The 16,369-nt window shown below is 37.0% G+C and overlaps 1 non-coding gene across 1 annotated transcript; it reads right to left on the bottom strand.

Moving 5' to 3' along the window:
• Positions 1-576: 576 nt before the first annotated feature.
• Positions 577-683, bottom strand: LOC125492964 (small nucleolar RNA R71). The gene has a single exon (XR_007269351.1). It is a non-coding gene; the product is annotated as a small nucleolar RNA R71 (small nucleolar RNA).
• Between the last annotated feature and the right edge of the window lie 15,686 nt (positions 684-16,369).

Below are 16,369 nucleotides of genomic sequence, written 5' to 3'. Positions count from 1 at the left end.
TCCTACTGTCTCATTGGAACTTCAAGTTCTAATTGAGACAATCTCACTGCATATTTTTCTTTGTTTTTTTATGCACAGGTCTGAAAGAACAAGTACTCTAGTTTCAACTGATCTTGATCTTAAGAAAACCCTCTGACAAATCAAGAATAAACACAAGAAGAAGAAGTAGTCTACTAATTAAGGAAAATCCATGGAAGAAACTTCAGAATCGATCATGCCTCCTAAGTCATTAGAGTCTTATGGGGTATCTTCCCCTGACAATGTTCCTATAGGCCCTCTATGTCTGACATAAAATCGTCTAACTTTGAGATCAAGCTTGCTCTCATTCATATGATCCAACATAATCAGTTTGGAGGGCATCCATCTGAAGACCTTGCAAATCATTTACAACGATTTCAACAACTCTATCGTACGGTTAAGCATCAAAGGGTCACTCCTGATCAGTTCAAGGTTATGGTGTTTGCGTTCTCTTTGAAAGATAAAGAACAAAAATGGTTGAGTGATGTCACAACAACTGAATAGAGTGCTATTTTTGAAGCATTTTCGAAAAAGTACTACCCTCCTACCAAAACAACAGAATTCAGACATAAACTTGCTACCTTCCAACAAGAACTTGATGAGACAGTGAAGGAAGCATGGAATAGGTTCAAGGACCTACAGAAAGAATTCCCACACCACAATCTTAACAAGTGGTTCAACACCTAAGCATTCTATAATGGACTACAACCTCATATTAAGACTACAATTGATTCATCTGCGGAGGGTGTTTTCCTAGATAAGGAGGTGGATGAATAGGGTACAATTTTCTGGCCAACTTAGCAGCAAATGATCATAGTTCTTCGAGGACTATTACAAAGGAAAAGTTGGATGCTAATGCATATGCACTATTGTCTTCACAAGTAGCCTAGTTGAGCATGAAAATGGATGCGCTGAAATCTTTACAGTCTAGTACTCCCTCTATGAGTATTAATGCGATGTCTTCCATGACTCCTATTACCTCTTCTTACTGTAAGATGTGTGGTGTTCAAGGCCATTTTGGTCATGATTGTTCCTATAATCAACCTGAACCGAATCAGATGGAGCATGCAAATGCTTTTTAGCAAATACCTCCATACACTCCATACTCCAACACATTCAACCCACGTTGAAGGGATCATCCTAATTTTTCCTACAAAAGCAACAATGTTTAGAACCCTCAACTTATGCCACAAACATCCTACCCACCGCCTCAACAAAACCCACCACACCATGTTATTAGACAATAATACCACCAAGGGGCTCCTCATAATCCTCATCCTGATTTCAATAGGCCTTCACAACAAGATTATCAGCAACAAGATTCTCAAAATGTCAGCTCTCAAGAGCCTATCATGTCTGATCTGATGAAGACAATGGATCTATGAAGCAGAGTCATGATGAGAGCATCAAGGAGTTGAAAAACACTATCAAACATTTGGAGACTCAACTTGCTCAGGTGGCCGGAGACAATGTGTAGAGGCAACCAGGTCATCTACCGGGGCTATCAACTCCCAAAGAAACTGCTAATGCCCTCACTCTTCGAAGTGGTACATAATATGATGCTCCACCTATGCCTACTCATGATTCACCACTTCTACTCTATAATGATGTAGTGGATAAAAATGAAGGTGAGGATAGCTTAACAATTGATATTGAGCAAGGGAAGGTATATGAAGCAAGGAAGCAAAAGGAGAGAGGTTACTGATTCTCCTACACCACCACTACCTTTTCCTCACAGGATGCAAAAATAAAAGGTCGATCACAACTTGGTATGTTCTTGGCCATGGTCAAGAACCTTGAGGTAACAGTTCCTTTTAGTGATTTAATTTCTCAACTACCTGTGTAAGCTAAGTTTTTGAAAGATATGATCACTAATAAGAGGGATTTTGGTGGTATAGATAAAGTTGCTCTAACTGAATAGTGTAGTGCTATATTACAGAATAGAATTAAATCCCACCAAAACTCAAGGATCCTGATAGTTTATCTATCCCTTATAATGTAGGTTCTTTATCTATTTATAAGGTTTTATGTGATCTAGGAGATACTGTATTTGTTATGCCTTTATCTATCTATAATAAACTGAACTAGGGAGTCTTAAAGTGCACGCATGTTACTTTGTAGATGACATATCGTTCTGTGAAATATCCTTTGGGTATTTTAGAGGATCTACCTGTTCGGGTTGGAAAATTCTATACAACCTGTTGATTTTATAGTTCTAGATATGGAAGATGATAGTCAGATTCCCATCATCTTAGGTAGACCTTTCTTATGTACTGTTGGTGCTGTTATTGATGTCAAGTATACTTCTCTTACTTGGAGTGTTAGTGATGATACTATGACTTTTAATATTTCTAATGCTCTAAAGTTTCCTATGCTCACACTTGTTGCAAGATTGATGTCATAGAGGATGTTGCTGATATGATGCTACTCGAGCCTTGTTAGATGATTTGTTAGAGGCTATTCTTGCTTTCGAAGCCTTAAAAGGAGAAGGTGATGATGAGGTAAATTCTTTGCTTCATGATTTGGATGGTCTTGACGATGATGAGGCTGAATGTTTTGTGGTAATGCAAACTACTTGTTCCAATTCTGAGCCACAGGTAAAGAAGGTAGAATTAAAACCATTACCCTCTCACCTTAGATATGCATTTCTTGATGATAGTGAGAAATGTCTTGTGATCGTGAGTGTTAAACTCGATGATAGCCAGCTTTTAAAGCTCCTCACCGTGCTTCGCATGCATAAGAAATCTATTGGGTAAAACATTGACGATCTCAAGGGCATTAGCCCTGCCTTTCATATGCATAGAATAAATCTGGAAGAAAATCACCGTCCTTGTATACAACCACAACGTTGTTTGAATCCTAATATGCAGGAGATGGTGAAAAAAGAGGCAATGAAACTACTTGATGCGGGCATCATCTACCCCATTTATGATTCTAAGTGGGTGAGCCCGATACAAGTAGTTCCTAAGAAAGGGGGGACAACAATTGTTAAGAATGATAAGGATGAGCTTATTCCTACTCGTGTTGTCATGGGGTGGCATATGTGTATTGATTATCGAAGGTTGAATATGGCCACTGTGAAGGATCACTCCCCCCTCTCTTTTATTGATAAAATGCTTGAGAGATTAGCAAATCATGACTTTTTCTGTTATTTGAATGGATATTCTGGTTTTATTCAAATTCCTATTCATCCCGAAGACCAGGAGAAAACGACGTTCACATGTCCTCATGGCACTTATGCTTACGCGAATGCCATTTGATTTGTGTAACACCCCTACCACATTTCAAAGAATATCATGGATGTATTTATAGATGATTTTAGTGTTTATGGTTCTGACTTTGACATGTATTTGCATAATCTTTCTAAGGTACTTAAGTTTTATAGTGATGTTAATTTGGTCTTGAATTGGGAAAAGTATCACTTCATGGTCAATTAAGGAGTGGTACTTGGTCATCTTGTTTCTGAACGTGGCATCCAAGTTGACAGAGCATAATTTGAGGTGATCGAGAAGCTTCCCCCTCCCGTCAATGTTAAGGGGGTGAGGAGTTTTCTTGGTCATGTGGGTTTCTGTCATCGTTCTATAAATTTTTTTTTCTAAAGTCGCGAAACCCCTAACTCAATTATTGCTTAAGGATGTCACTTTTGATTTCACTGATGCTTGTTTGGAGTCCTTTGACAGGATTAAGAAAGCAGTGATAACTGCTTCAATCATACAACCACCGAATTGGGTTTTGCCATTCGAGATCATGTGTGATGCTAGTTATTATGCTGTGGAGCAGTGCTTGGCGAAAGAAAAAATAAGGTGTTGCATGCCATCTACTATGCAAGCAAAACCCTGGATGGAGCTCAAATAAACTATGCTACTACTGAGAAGGAGCTCCTTGCGATTGTTTATGCTCTTGATACGTTTTAAACCTATCTCATTGGAGTCCTTTGACAAGAGTTAAGAAAGCAGTGATAACTGCTTCAATCATATAACCACCGAATTGGGTTTTTCCATTTGAGATCATGTGTGATGCTAGTTATTATGCTGTGGAGTAGTGCTTGGCCAAAGGAAAGTTAAGGTGTTGCATGCCATCTACTATGCAAGCAAAACCCTGGGTGGAGCTCAAATGAATTATGCTACTACTGAGAAGGAGCTCCTTGCATTTGTTTATGCTCTTGATACATTTTGATCCTATTTCATTGGTTCGAAAGCCATTATTCACAATGATCATGCCGCCATCAAGTATTTGTTGGCCAAGAAATAGGCGAAGTCGAGGCTCATTTGATGGATTCTTCTTCTTTAAGAGTTTAATCTGGAGATACGAGACAAGAAGGGTGCTGAGAATGTTGTTGCAAATCAACTCTTTCGTTTGAGGTTTGAGTCGAGTTCAGTTGGCCCTATAGATGATTCTTTTCCTGATGATCATATCCTTGATGTGTCCACCCAATCCCCTTGGTATGCTGATTTTGCTAATTACTATGTTGGCGAATCTCATCCCCCTTATCTTACATATCAGCAGCAAAAAGTTCTATCATGATGCTAAAAGATATTTATGGGAGGATCCCTTTTTATATAAGAAATGTGCTGACGGGATATTTCGTAGATGTCTTGCATAATGGGCGATTGAGGGAGTGCTACAACATTGTCATAGCATGCCCTCTAGTGGTCATCTAGGCTCCCAAGCCACTACACATATAGTCATTCAAAGTGGATTTTATTGGCCTATAATTTCAAGGATGCTCGTGCCTTTTGTGTGTCTTGTGATGCTTGCCAAAGGACCCGTAATATTTCCAAGAGGCAGGAAATGCCACAGACAGGTATTTTGGAGGTTGAACCTTTTGATGTTTGGGGAATCGATTTCATAGGACCATTCCTTACTTCTTGTGGAAACATGTACATTTCGGTAGGTGTTGATTATGTGACAAAATGGGTTGAAGCCATAGCATCACCAATCAATGACTCTCATGTAGTGATGAAGATGTTCAAGAAAATAATTTTCCCCCGTTTTAGTGTGCCTAGAGTTTTCATCAGTGATAGAGGCTCCCACTTCCATAACAGTACCTTTAAGGCCTTGTTGAAAAAACATGGGGTTACCCACAAGGTTTGCTTGGCCTATCACCCATAGACCAGTGCCCATGTAGAGGTGTCCAATAAACAGATTAAAATGATTTTGGAGAAAGTAGTCACTAAAGCAAGGAAAGATTGTGTTATTTCCCTAGGAACACTACAAGAGGGGGGGTGAATTGTAGGTGTATAAATAAACGTAACTTTTTGCGAAAATTTAAACTTAAACAAATAAACAAGCTAGAGGAACACAAGGGATTTTTACGAGGAAAAACTTCTTGGGCCCAACAAGAAGAAACAACCTCGACCACTAGGGATTTTAAACTCAACTCTTTCACTAATTAGGCCAAACAACTTTGTTACAACCTAATTCTAATCGCGAGCCACACCTTGAGTTCCTAAACTCAAGTTCTTGAGCCACTATTCCCTTAACAGTAGTTCCTCTCAACTTCACTCGAAGTTTTCTCACTCTTACAAGCTTTACTCAAAGCTTCTCTCTTACAGAACTTCACTCAAAGTTCCCTTACCCCAAAAACCAAATACAATTGATCGAAATAAGCTTAGTGGAATTAGAGTAAGAAAGCAAAGAACAAATGGCTATTATGAGAAAATGAAGGCACTGACACTTAATTAGTTAAACTCACTTAATTACTTAGTCATACACACTTTGGAACTTATTTATACTTCAATATTTATAGTGACTAACACAAAGAACGTGGGAGTTAAAATCGAGTTCATGTTAAATCCATTATCCCATGATGTTCCTTCCCCTAAGGAACACGTTCCTTATCATGTCCCATGATCCCATGATCTCATTTTGAACGTGGATATGTTTTAGCCACAACTCCTAAAGATTAGGAGTTTCTTGAGCTTTATCCGAAAATCAGTTAAATATCAAAACAGTTTTATTATTAAAAATGAATTTTAATCTTTAAGAAAATATTATTTTTTAAATAAACTCTTCATAAAAACCGGATAAATATTTTCTTATCTTTTTCGAAAAACAAAATCTTTTCTTTAAAAAGATTTTCTATTAAAACTGATTTTCACTTAGGTAAAACTGATTTCCTATTATTTAGGCATGACTTACTCAATTACATAATTGTACCATTATATTACTGCACGCCTAAGTCTAGTTCCTTTTATAAATTAAGTTCCTTTAACAGATTCGTTTAGTGCCACCTAGTTTGTTCCTTTTAACAAGGAACAAACTCTCATTCTCAAATAAAACTGCCAATGTTCCTTACCATCCTTACTTGTTCCTTACAATGGAACTAGAAAATAAAACGCCTTGCTTTTATTCTTCTTGATCCAATGCTTGCTCCAGTATCAACTCATAGAAACTTCTTTACTTAGCCTTTGAAATCCTCTCTTGACTTCTTCCTTGACTTCGTATTCTCCTAGTTCCTTTCATTGATACCTTAAAAATCATACACTTAAATAACTCATTAGTTCACTACTTAGTTTGCATCTTTGTTTCTTTGTCATCATCAAAACTAGGGTTCAACAAATTGGTCATTGAAGCTTTGATAATACTCTTTGGGCTCTGCGCACTGCATTTAAGACCCATTTAGGGACAACTCCATATCAGATGGTGTACGACAAAGCTTGCCATCTGCATGGGCTACTAAAGAAATTAACTTGGATCTACAAGCTGCAGGTGAGGAACGACTTCTTCAATTGAATGAACTGGATGAGCTTAGACTACAAGCATATGAGAATCACAAGCTCTATAAGGAGAAAATGGAGAAGTTTCACGATAATATGGTAGAAAAAAGGGAATTTCATGTGGGTGACAAGGTATTGCTATTTAATTCGAGGTTGACACTTTTTCTTGGAGAACTTAAGTCTCGATGGTCGGGACCATTTGTTGTGACTGATGCCAAGCCACATGAAACAGTTGAAATTTCTAAGAATGGAGGTGAGAAGTTCAAGGTGAATGAGCAATGCTTGAAGTTGTACCATGAGGGTGCTTTCACATGCCTTATAGAGGAGATTCTCTTTGAATATACTCTTTTTTAGACATAGGTGATGAGGTAACATGCTCGTGCGGGACCTTCATAATACAGTGCTTTGCGGGAGGCAACTCGTATCTTTTCTTCCTTTTACTTTGATTTCTTTCTTTCATTAGTTTTGCTCTTTTTAGTGAGTGAGTGAGAGGGTACTAATTTCCATTTGAAGCCTATTTCGTTCAGGCTGGTTAGTTTCCATGAGCGATGAGTTGCTCCGAGCAAAAATGAGACCAAGGCAAGCGTTGAAACGCAATTTCACAGACTGCCGAATCTGGTCGGGTCCGAGACAAAACATGATTCAGAGCATAATAAGCTTTAAAATGCAGTTGGCCTGATCTGACTGGGCGACCTCGCCCAATCAAGCGTCCTGCCCGTCAATTTTTTTTCGGAAGACTGCAAAGGAAGTGCCTTCGCCCAATCAGGTCAGGCGAACCCCGCATGATCGGGCCTGCGACAAATTCCGAAAACCCCCCAAAAAGAATTTCGCACACCCAATCTGATCGGGTGACCCCCGCCCGATCGAGTGCTTGGGTGATTCACGAGCAATTTATTGGGCCCCTTTTCTTTTTCTTCCTCATTCCACTTTCAGTCTCCCACTTTTCACTCTCTCTCCTCTCAAAATTCTCCAAAAACCCTAACCTCCCACTTCTTCTTCTTCCTCCAACCTCCCATCCTTCATCTCCTACCTCCATTAAAATACCTCCCACCTTTCACGTTTTACTTTTTCTCTCACCAATTTCCCCACCTTTCTTCTCTATCCATCTCATCCTTCATTTTTCCACTTTCCTTCTTTTGTGGGTTTCACCAAAAGTTTCAAAGTGCCATCCATGGTAGAAACACGAACATCTCAACATAGGAAAACTTGAAAGGCTAAGGGGAAGCCACCACCACAAATTACACTGGATGAAGATTTTCCTGAAGTGGTCTTAAAGTCTGAACAGCAAAAGGAGAATATCCAACGACTGAAAGGACGTGAGGTACTCCCTACTCGCTTTTTAGATCTTGAATTTTTGAACAATTTAGGAATTGCTAATGATTTTAAAAGTTTTATGAAGATATAATCGGAATGGAAGCTCTCTATAATGTCCATGTGAATACCTACAGGAGCCTAGTGTTTAAATTTTATAGTAGCTTCGAATTTACTAAACCTAGGCCTGGTCCTATTTCTTACATTTCCTACAAAATGCTTAACCATTACTTTTATCTTTTCCTACCTCAATTTGCTAACATTTTAAGAATCGCCTAATAGGGGGACATTGGTCATCCGGACGGGTATAATCATGCTTCATGTTATTATAGAATTACGGGTAGTGAGGTCCCAGTAAACCTGGAACATTATAAGGCCACTTACATTCACCATCCTATCTTCAGAATATGGCAACGATTCATGGCCCGAACTTTGTTTGGGAGGGTTGAGGGAAACAACTTGCTCGAGGATGCACTTTATCTAATACATAGCTACATGTCTAAAGGACAAAAAAAAGCATTTCAATATAATATCCCTCATCATTTAACTCTTCAGTTTGAGCGCACAACTAACACATACCCCAAACGACGTGCTGATGGCACTTTCTCTTTGTCCGACAAATAGCGGGGTTTGATGAATCTCGCTATGAACGAGTCCCCGACACCTTTATCGATTTTAATTATCATAACTCTCTTCATTGGATAGAGCGCGCGAGGCTGGGTCGTGATCAGTGGTTTGTAGGCACCCAACATTCCATCGTTCTTCCTGACCCCTAGCTCGCCTGCGCCATGGGAAGACGCATTACCACCTCCCCATCCAAGGCCAGGATTTACCCACCCCCACTCCTAAGATACCCCAGCGCACATACAGCAGGCGCCTGCCTCCTGATACTGGCGTTAGTACTTCTTCTGCTTCCCCTTCCACCATATGCTGGTGATTTTGATTTTCAGGACATGCTGAGCACCCTTTAGAGGTTGGAGCTTGGCATCACTACACTCAGCCAGCAGGTTACTGCATTGTAGACTCACCAACACTTGACCATGTACCCCATGTACGATGAGTATTATAGGACTCATCGGCTTTCGGAGGAAGGCCCCCACCCCTTCTGGATACATGGAACCCCAGCTACAGCGTTCCAGGGGCTAGTGGTGCATAGGACATGGAGGATGATGATCCTGATGCTTCCTTGGGCGACTGACGCCCATGTTATTTATCCTTTCCCTTGCTGCAATGAGGCCATTGTCATGTTCAGCTTGGGGGAGGATCTTTGTAAGTACTCTCCTCTCTTTAATTGCTTTCTAGTGTAGTTAGTTTAGTTTCTTGCTTTGAAAAAATTGCTAAAAATATACCAAAAATACGATTTGACTGGATTCGATTGATTGATTCCTTGTGCATCGTATATTATTCTTTGAAGGTATAATTTAACTCTTTATTTGGATAGTTGGGCACTTGAGATTGTGATGCTGGAATGTGATCTTTAATAGCCTTGATCTCGAGTAAGTTTTTATGATATCTCGCTTACTGTGACTGCATGCTTGAATTGGTTAGACTGTGAGGTGCCCATGAATTTATTTCTATATCCAGTCTATTCTTGTGTGTTAGTTCCTCTCTAGCATTCCGATCTTGATTTTGACAAGGTACTTGTTGACATTTGACATCATTTTTCATATAATATGATAGAGGCGTTCCTTTGAAATGATTCTTAAGCCTTGAATTTTATTTTCATGATTCTGTTTTCACTCTAGCCCCGATGAGACTAATGACTTTTCTGGTTACTAAACCACATTACAAGCCTTGAGCCCTATGTTTTATTACTACCCTCAGCCTAGCTTGGGGGGAGCATCAGCTTAGGATGGCATTGTGATGATAAGTTGATTTTGGTGGTTCGTTGGAAAAATATTAATTGCAAGTTCAAAGGTTTGAAGAAAAAAAAAGAAAAAAATTATGTTTGTTAGTTCAAAGGAAAGAATAAAAGTATGAAAAGTTGAAAAAGTGCATTTGCTCCTTATTCTCTCATTCACATTGTTTTGAAAAGAAAAAAAATGTACATCATAAGAAAATGAGCTGAAAACAAAAGTTTATTGTGTGTTTGGTGATCTTCCATAGTGGGGTGATGTTTTGAATGTGTGTTAATGTCTTGGGAGTTTTTTTAGACCTCACTTTGTCTTGTTTACTAGTGTTAATTGCTCCACTTTCTTGGCTTTACCAACATATTCCCTAAATGTTTTTCCTATCTTAATCCAGACTCCATTACTACCCAATAAAGACCTCTTGAGCATGTGTTCTTTGTTTGTTGAATTGATATAGAGTCATATTGCCAAAATTAACGATGTGCATTTGCTATTTGAGTTGACCTGAATAGGATGAGTGACATGATACCTTTCTAAACACATGAGAGTGTGAGCGGGAAGGGCTATTATGGTTGGGTCGATGAGTGTTCATGCACATTTTATGCCTACCACAAAATTTGAGAGAAGGGACACCCTAGTGAGCACCTTTTCGAGATTTGCATGTCACGTAAGGCAGGTGCATTTGATTGCTTGCTTGGGTGATTGGTAGTTACAAAGATATGAACAGTTGAACTTGAAATTTATCTGCTTGAATGATCTTGAGCTCTGAAAAGTTTTGATCTCTGTTTTCATATCTAAAGGGGCAACGCAATTATATTCATGTCCATGTCATGCTTTGCTTGAGGACAAGCAAATGTTTAACTTGGGTGAATTTGATGTTATAGTTTTATATCTACTTTTGTCCCCGCTTCTTTGTTCAAATGCGTGCTAATATTGCTCTTAGGAGCCATTTTATACAAACATCTTCCATCTGGTTGGGATTATGTGTTTTATGATAGTTTACAGGTTTTAGGGAATTATTTCCCTATTTTATGTTATTCTTGATGCCACAGTGGATTGGAGAGAGTTAGGAAGCACATATTTAAGTTCCTGTGGCCCAAAGTTGCTTCCCAAAGCCTTCGGACGTGAAGAGATTTGAAAACTTGACGTCAAATGCCAAGGGAGCTCCATTTGAAGGACCACCGGATCTAGTCGAACGACAACCGCCCGATGGAGCAGTCACTTTTCTCCAAATACAATTGCTCTTGGGCACGATCGAGCGCAACTCGCACACTCGCAAGCTTATGGCGTCTGATTGGGAGTGCCCGCCCGGGCTGATCGGGAGCCATGCTCTCCTAAAATCGATGAAGAAAACCATCAGTGGAAGCCCGCCCGATGGGATCGGGCGCCCGACACCCGATCGGACGGTTGACTCAGATGCTAAAATCCGAACTTTTTATTTCCTTTTTTGTTCTTTTTTAGGAGTTAGTATAAATAGCTGTGAGAAATATTTGGCAAGGACCTTTTTCCTGATTTTCATTTAACAATCATTAGTTTTCTTAAACACTAGTTTCCTCTTTTTAGCCCTAATTATTGCATATTAGAGATTATTCATGTTTAATCCAAGTTTTTCCTTTTTCCCTTCAATTGGTAATTTGTCTCTTTCATAGTTCTTATTTACTTTCAAGAATTTGTCCCTTATTGTTTTTAATTAATTGAAAGTATGAATATTTCAACAATTATTGTTTGTGCTTCCTTTGACATGAGGGAGTAGATTCATCTCTAGGGCTTAGTGAGGGAAGCCATGCTTATACCATGATTTATTATTCTTGATTTCTTTAATATCTAGGTTGTGGTTAGAGCAATTCTAGTGTGATTCATTTTAATCTACGATTTTTGTTAGTGTACAATTTTATGAATCGTTTTTGGCTAATAATTATTTCATTGACTAAGATCTTACCTTTAGAGGCCTATAACACACTAGTGCGTCTAATTATGTGATGTGACCATACTGCATATGTTACCTTGAGAGTGTTAAGACCTGACCATAGTATTAACCCCTACTCTAATTGCTCAACCCTATATCTAATTATTATTAGTTTTCTGGACCCTCATGATTGGTATAAGCATGATGGACCGATTGAACGCCCTAGACCTTTAATTATTTGATAAATTTCCATCTCTTGCGATCTAGTTTACTTTAGTTTAGTTATTAATCATTCAACAACATTTCTATGTGAATAGTTAAGTAATTGAGCATTAATCTGTGAAATTCCTCTCCTTGTGGATCTACCCGTATTTGCTAAGTATCTGCTAACAACAGACATTGTGCACTTGCGGTACTATTTTAAAACCCATCAAAGATCAGCAAAGGAGGCATGGGATATACTCACCCAAGAGTATTGGGTCATTAGAAAATAATAAATGTACAATTGCAAACTCTTAGTCGTGACTTTGGTGAAATGATGATGGGCAAGAAGGAATTAGTGCAAATTTTTTTTGTCTAGGGTAACTGAAATTGTTAGTCAAATGAGGTCATATGGTGAGGATCTTAAAAGAGAAATCGTTGTGGGTAAATTGTTGAGAAGTTTAAATGAGAATTTGACCATATTATGCCTGCAATTGAGAATTCGAAGGATTTGTCAACTTATAACTTTAATGAATTGATGAATTTTTTCTTAGCTCATGAAGCTAGGGTGAGAAAGGCTAGTGTTAAGGGGGAAGAAAAAGTATTTCAAGTGAAGGGAAATTTTTCTTATAAGGGGAAAGCATATAATTTCATAGATCGTGGTCATGGAAGATGAGGTTCCACGGCGGTCGTGGTAGCAGTGGAGGCAGAGGACACGACAATGATGGTCGTCCAAATATGTCTTCAATCCAATGCCATTATTGCAAGCATTATGGGCACAAGGAGGCAAATTGCTCGACCTAGCAGAAGGATGAAAGAAAAGAGAATTTTGTCGAGAAGGTGGAGAAAGAGTCGAAGTTGTAAATGGCTTATTCTCATATCCCTAGTTGAGTTGATGGTGTATGGTTTGTTGATAGTAGATGCTCAAACCATATGTCTTGCTCAAAAGCCATGTTCAAGGATCTCGATGAAACTCTCAAGAGTGACTGCAAGTATAAGGGGGAGGTATTGTGGCCATCAAAACTGAGCAAGGTGATGCTAAAAATCATTCATAATGTGCAATTTGTGCCTACTTTAGCATTATAATAACTGATTAATTGGTAATAATTATGGGCTTAGATATTGTCCATAAACATAACAATTTACTTATGAAATGGTTATATATCGATACGAATCGTAATTATAATTGTTTAATGATTCTAAAATGGAAATAGAGGAGTTACTTCGTTTAGAAGTTGATTAAATAGTGACCTTAATAATTTAATAATGACTTAGATAATAATGACTATTAATGGACCTTCTTATGACTTAAAGTAACAAGTATGACAATATAAGTAGGACAATGACAATATAACGAACCCTTTGAATATAATAAGCTCTAACCAATATTTAGAAATAAAGGTTAAATAATGAAACATATATTAATATCATAATCTTGACGAGATTAAAAAGGATAAAGGATATTACAAGTCTCTCTCCGGCTATCAAGGTTAGAATCCAGGTAACGTCTATTGCTAACACCCACACTCCCTTTCCAACTATGTTTTATGATGCTTTTATATAATGTTTATGTTGTGCTATTTATGGTGTGCGGGATGTAAACTGTTTTTATTATTCGAATGGTTTATGAGAAGCATGATTTATGTATATTTCTTTGAATTATTTGGTATAGTGATTATGCAACGACTCTGATATGATTTCTGAAAAGTACTTAAAAGAAACGGGAAAGATGGTGAATGACATTACTATGTTCTCTGGGTCGTGCACATGTTGTTATGTTATTTGACGATAACGCCATCTTCTGATGGGGGACGATGTCCTTGGTGGCACCCGCATGATGGCATTATATGCCATCTTCTAATGAGTGACAATGTCCTCGGTGGCTTTGCCTATGTTACTATTGACATTATATGCCACCTTTCTGATGGGGGATGAATATCTCGGTGCACGTGGCTTTTCCTTATGTTACGATCTATATGACATTATATGTCACCTTCTGATCGGAGATGAATATTCTCGGTGATTTTGCCTTCTATTACGATCTATGACATTATACGCCACCTTCTGATGGGGGACTTGTGTCCTCGATGGCTATACCTTCTATTGTACTTGCCAAATAACCAAAGAAAGTATTCTGATAATGAAATGTGATAATTATAACGACGACTTTTAAATTCCTGATTTGAAGTATATGTTTACGAAATGGTTTGACTGTACTCTCTCCTCCATGTTTGCAAATAAAATGAATTTACGTTGTTTAAGTAGTATGTACTGAGCCTCAGCTCATGACGTTTTGTTTTTCTGTTAAGTATGCATATGAAGATGGGATGACGTAGCAGTGAGGAATAGTTTACTCTAAATCATGCGACTATGACAGTTTTGTAATCTAAGGTTACAAACAGTAAACTACACAACTTTAGTTATGCTTAACTTCATGATATATATATATTTCTAGATTTACTATACCTTTTATAACATGTTTAATTTTATAAAAGAATATTTGCCTTGTACTTTCTCCGAATGGAAAATACGGCAGTGACGTACCGACTGAGCAGGCTAGGTCTTCCCCAACTAATTATTGAGTTGATTAATCTAATAATGATGCTTAGAAGTCGGGGCATTACATTCGAATACATGGCCTTTGAAATGAAATATGAGAGTTTAACCACAAATCCACTACAATTTCAATGCTTAATGTTTCAAAGTAAAACATAATAAACTTTTATCATTATATGTAATTATAAGACATAGACAAGTTTTTTGATCTCTTGCATTTTCATTAAGTAATAGCATTCTCTTAACCTAACTCTATCAAAACTGTTATTTTTTATCCTCAATTCCTCATAAGTTTTTTTAAAACAATTTATCATGTCATAATGTTAATTTTTCAGTTGCACACTAAATAAAATATTATGAAAAACTAATAAAATCAAGTATGAGATTTATGAATAAAAAATATACTTCCTCCGTTATGTTTTAAATAAAAAGTTTGCTTTTTAATGCAACCCAACACGCTTCTTTTATTATTAATATCTTTAGTTGTGCACACGTAAAAAAAATATATAAAAAAGTTATTATTTGATAGTATGCACGAGAAGAATCTACCAAGATCCCACTTGACTATATTTTTCTTTATATAATGGTGATAAATTAACGTCAAAATTGATCAATGAACAATGTCATTTCATCCAATGTTTCATTTAAAACAGAACGGAGAAAGTATTTGATAATTGTAACTGATGAGGCACAACCCGAGCCAAAATACTAGTACTAATATAAAATATGTCTCTAAATAAATATATAATTTTTCTTATTTATTATTAAACAACCATGACATTAATATATCTATCACATTAAAAAAAAAATTGCATACCCGAGCCAAAATACTAGTACTAATATAAAATATGTCTCTAAATAAATATATAGTTTTTCTTATTTATTATCAAACAACCATGACATTAATATATCTATCACATTAAAAAAAAAAATTGCATCATAAGAGCACCATTATTGATGATTGAAAAATAAGATCATCTCACTCTCTTTTTAACTTTCTCTCTCTAAAAAATTACATCCCATAATCTTTTCCTACTTTCTTCTTAATAATGAACCAAATAAAAGATCATCCCAACTACTTTTACCTACCCAATTACTTTTTTTACCCCATCCAACTATTTTTTCTCTCATCACCCACCACCACTATACAATAATTTTAATATTTATTTTTTAATAATATTTAATATTCATTACAAATTGATAAAAAGATTATTTAAATAATGCATAATTAACCTTTTTAGCATTAACTAAATTAAATGCACAAAAATATTATTTATTTTTTTAGAGTGTAAAATTGGAAGATATTTCAAATAAAATAAGTAAAATTATAGAAAATTACTAAATAGCTAGAAAAAAAAAGTGTCCAAAATTTTACAAAACGGGTCTCTATTTGTAGATCTCGGAAAAATAGAGCTATTGGTAATTGTTTTGGCTTTGTATTTTTAAAGATATTGTATTTTTAATATTTGTAATTGTATTATTTCTCTCACTTGTCAAAATTTAACAAGTGTCAAATTCTGACGCGTGCGATAGAAAATCTGAAACATGCCTCAGAAATCTGATGAAAGTTAATTTTTCTGCTTTCCTCCGCCAAAACGATGCGTTTTGGCTGGGAAAAAGCCAAACAAAATTACTTTTGTTCAGATCAGGCGGTGGGTCCCACTCCCACGCCTGATCAAGTTTTCAATCGTCCCATGCCAAATTTTCACACTAATTATCCCACATCCTTTGTGTCATTTATTGTCAAGGGCTTTTTTCAAAATAATGTATTGATGTAGGAGAGGGAAAATAGGATGGGTATAGTAAAA

Source organism: Beta vulgaris, chromosome 8 (assembly GCF_026745355.1).
Source record: "Beta vulgaris subsp. vulgaris cultivar EL10 chromosome 8, EL10.2, whole genome shotgun sequence".
Taxonomy (NCBI): Eukaryota; Viridiplantae; Streptophyta; class Magnoliopsida; order Caryophyllales; family Amaranthaceae; genus Beta; species Beta vulgaris.
Note: the sequence above shows the minus strand (reverse complement) of the source record. Positions and strands in the feature narration are given on the sequence as shown.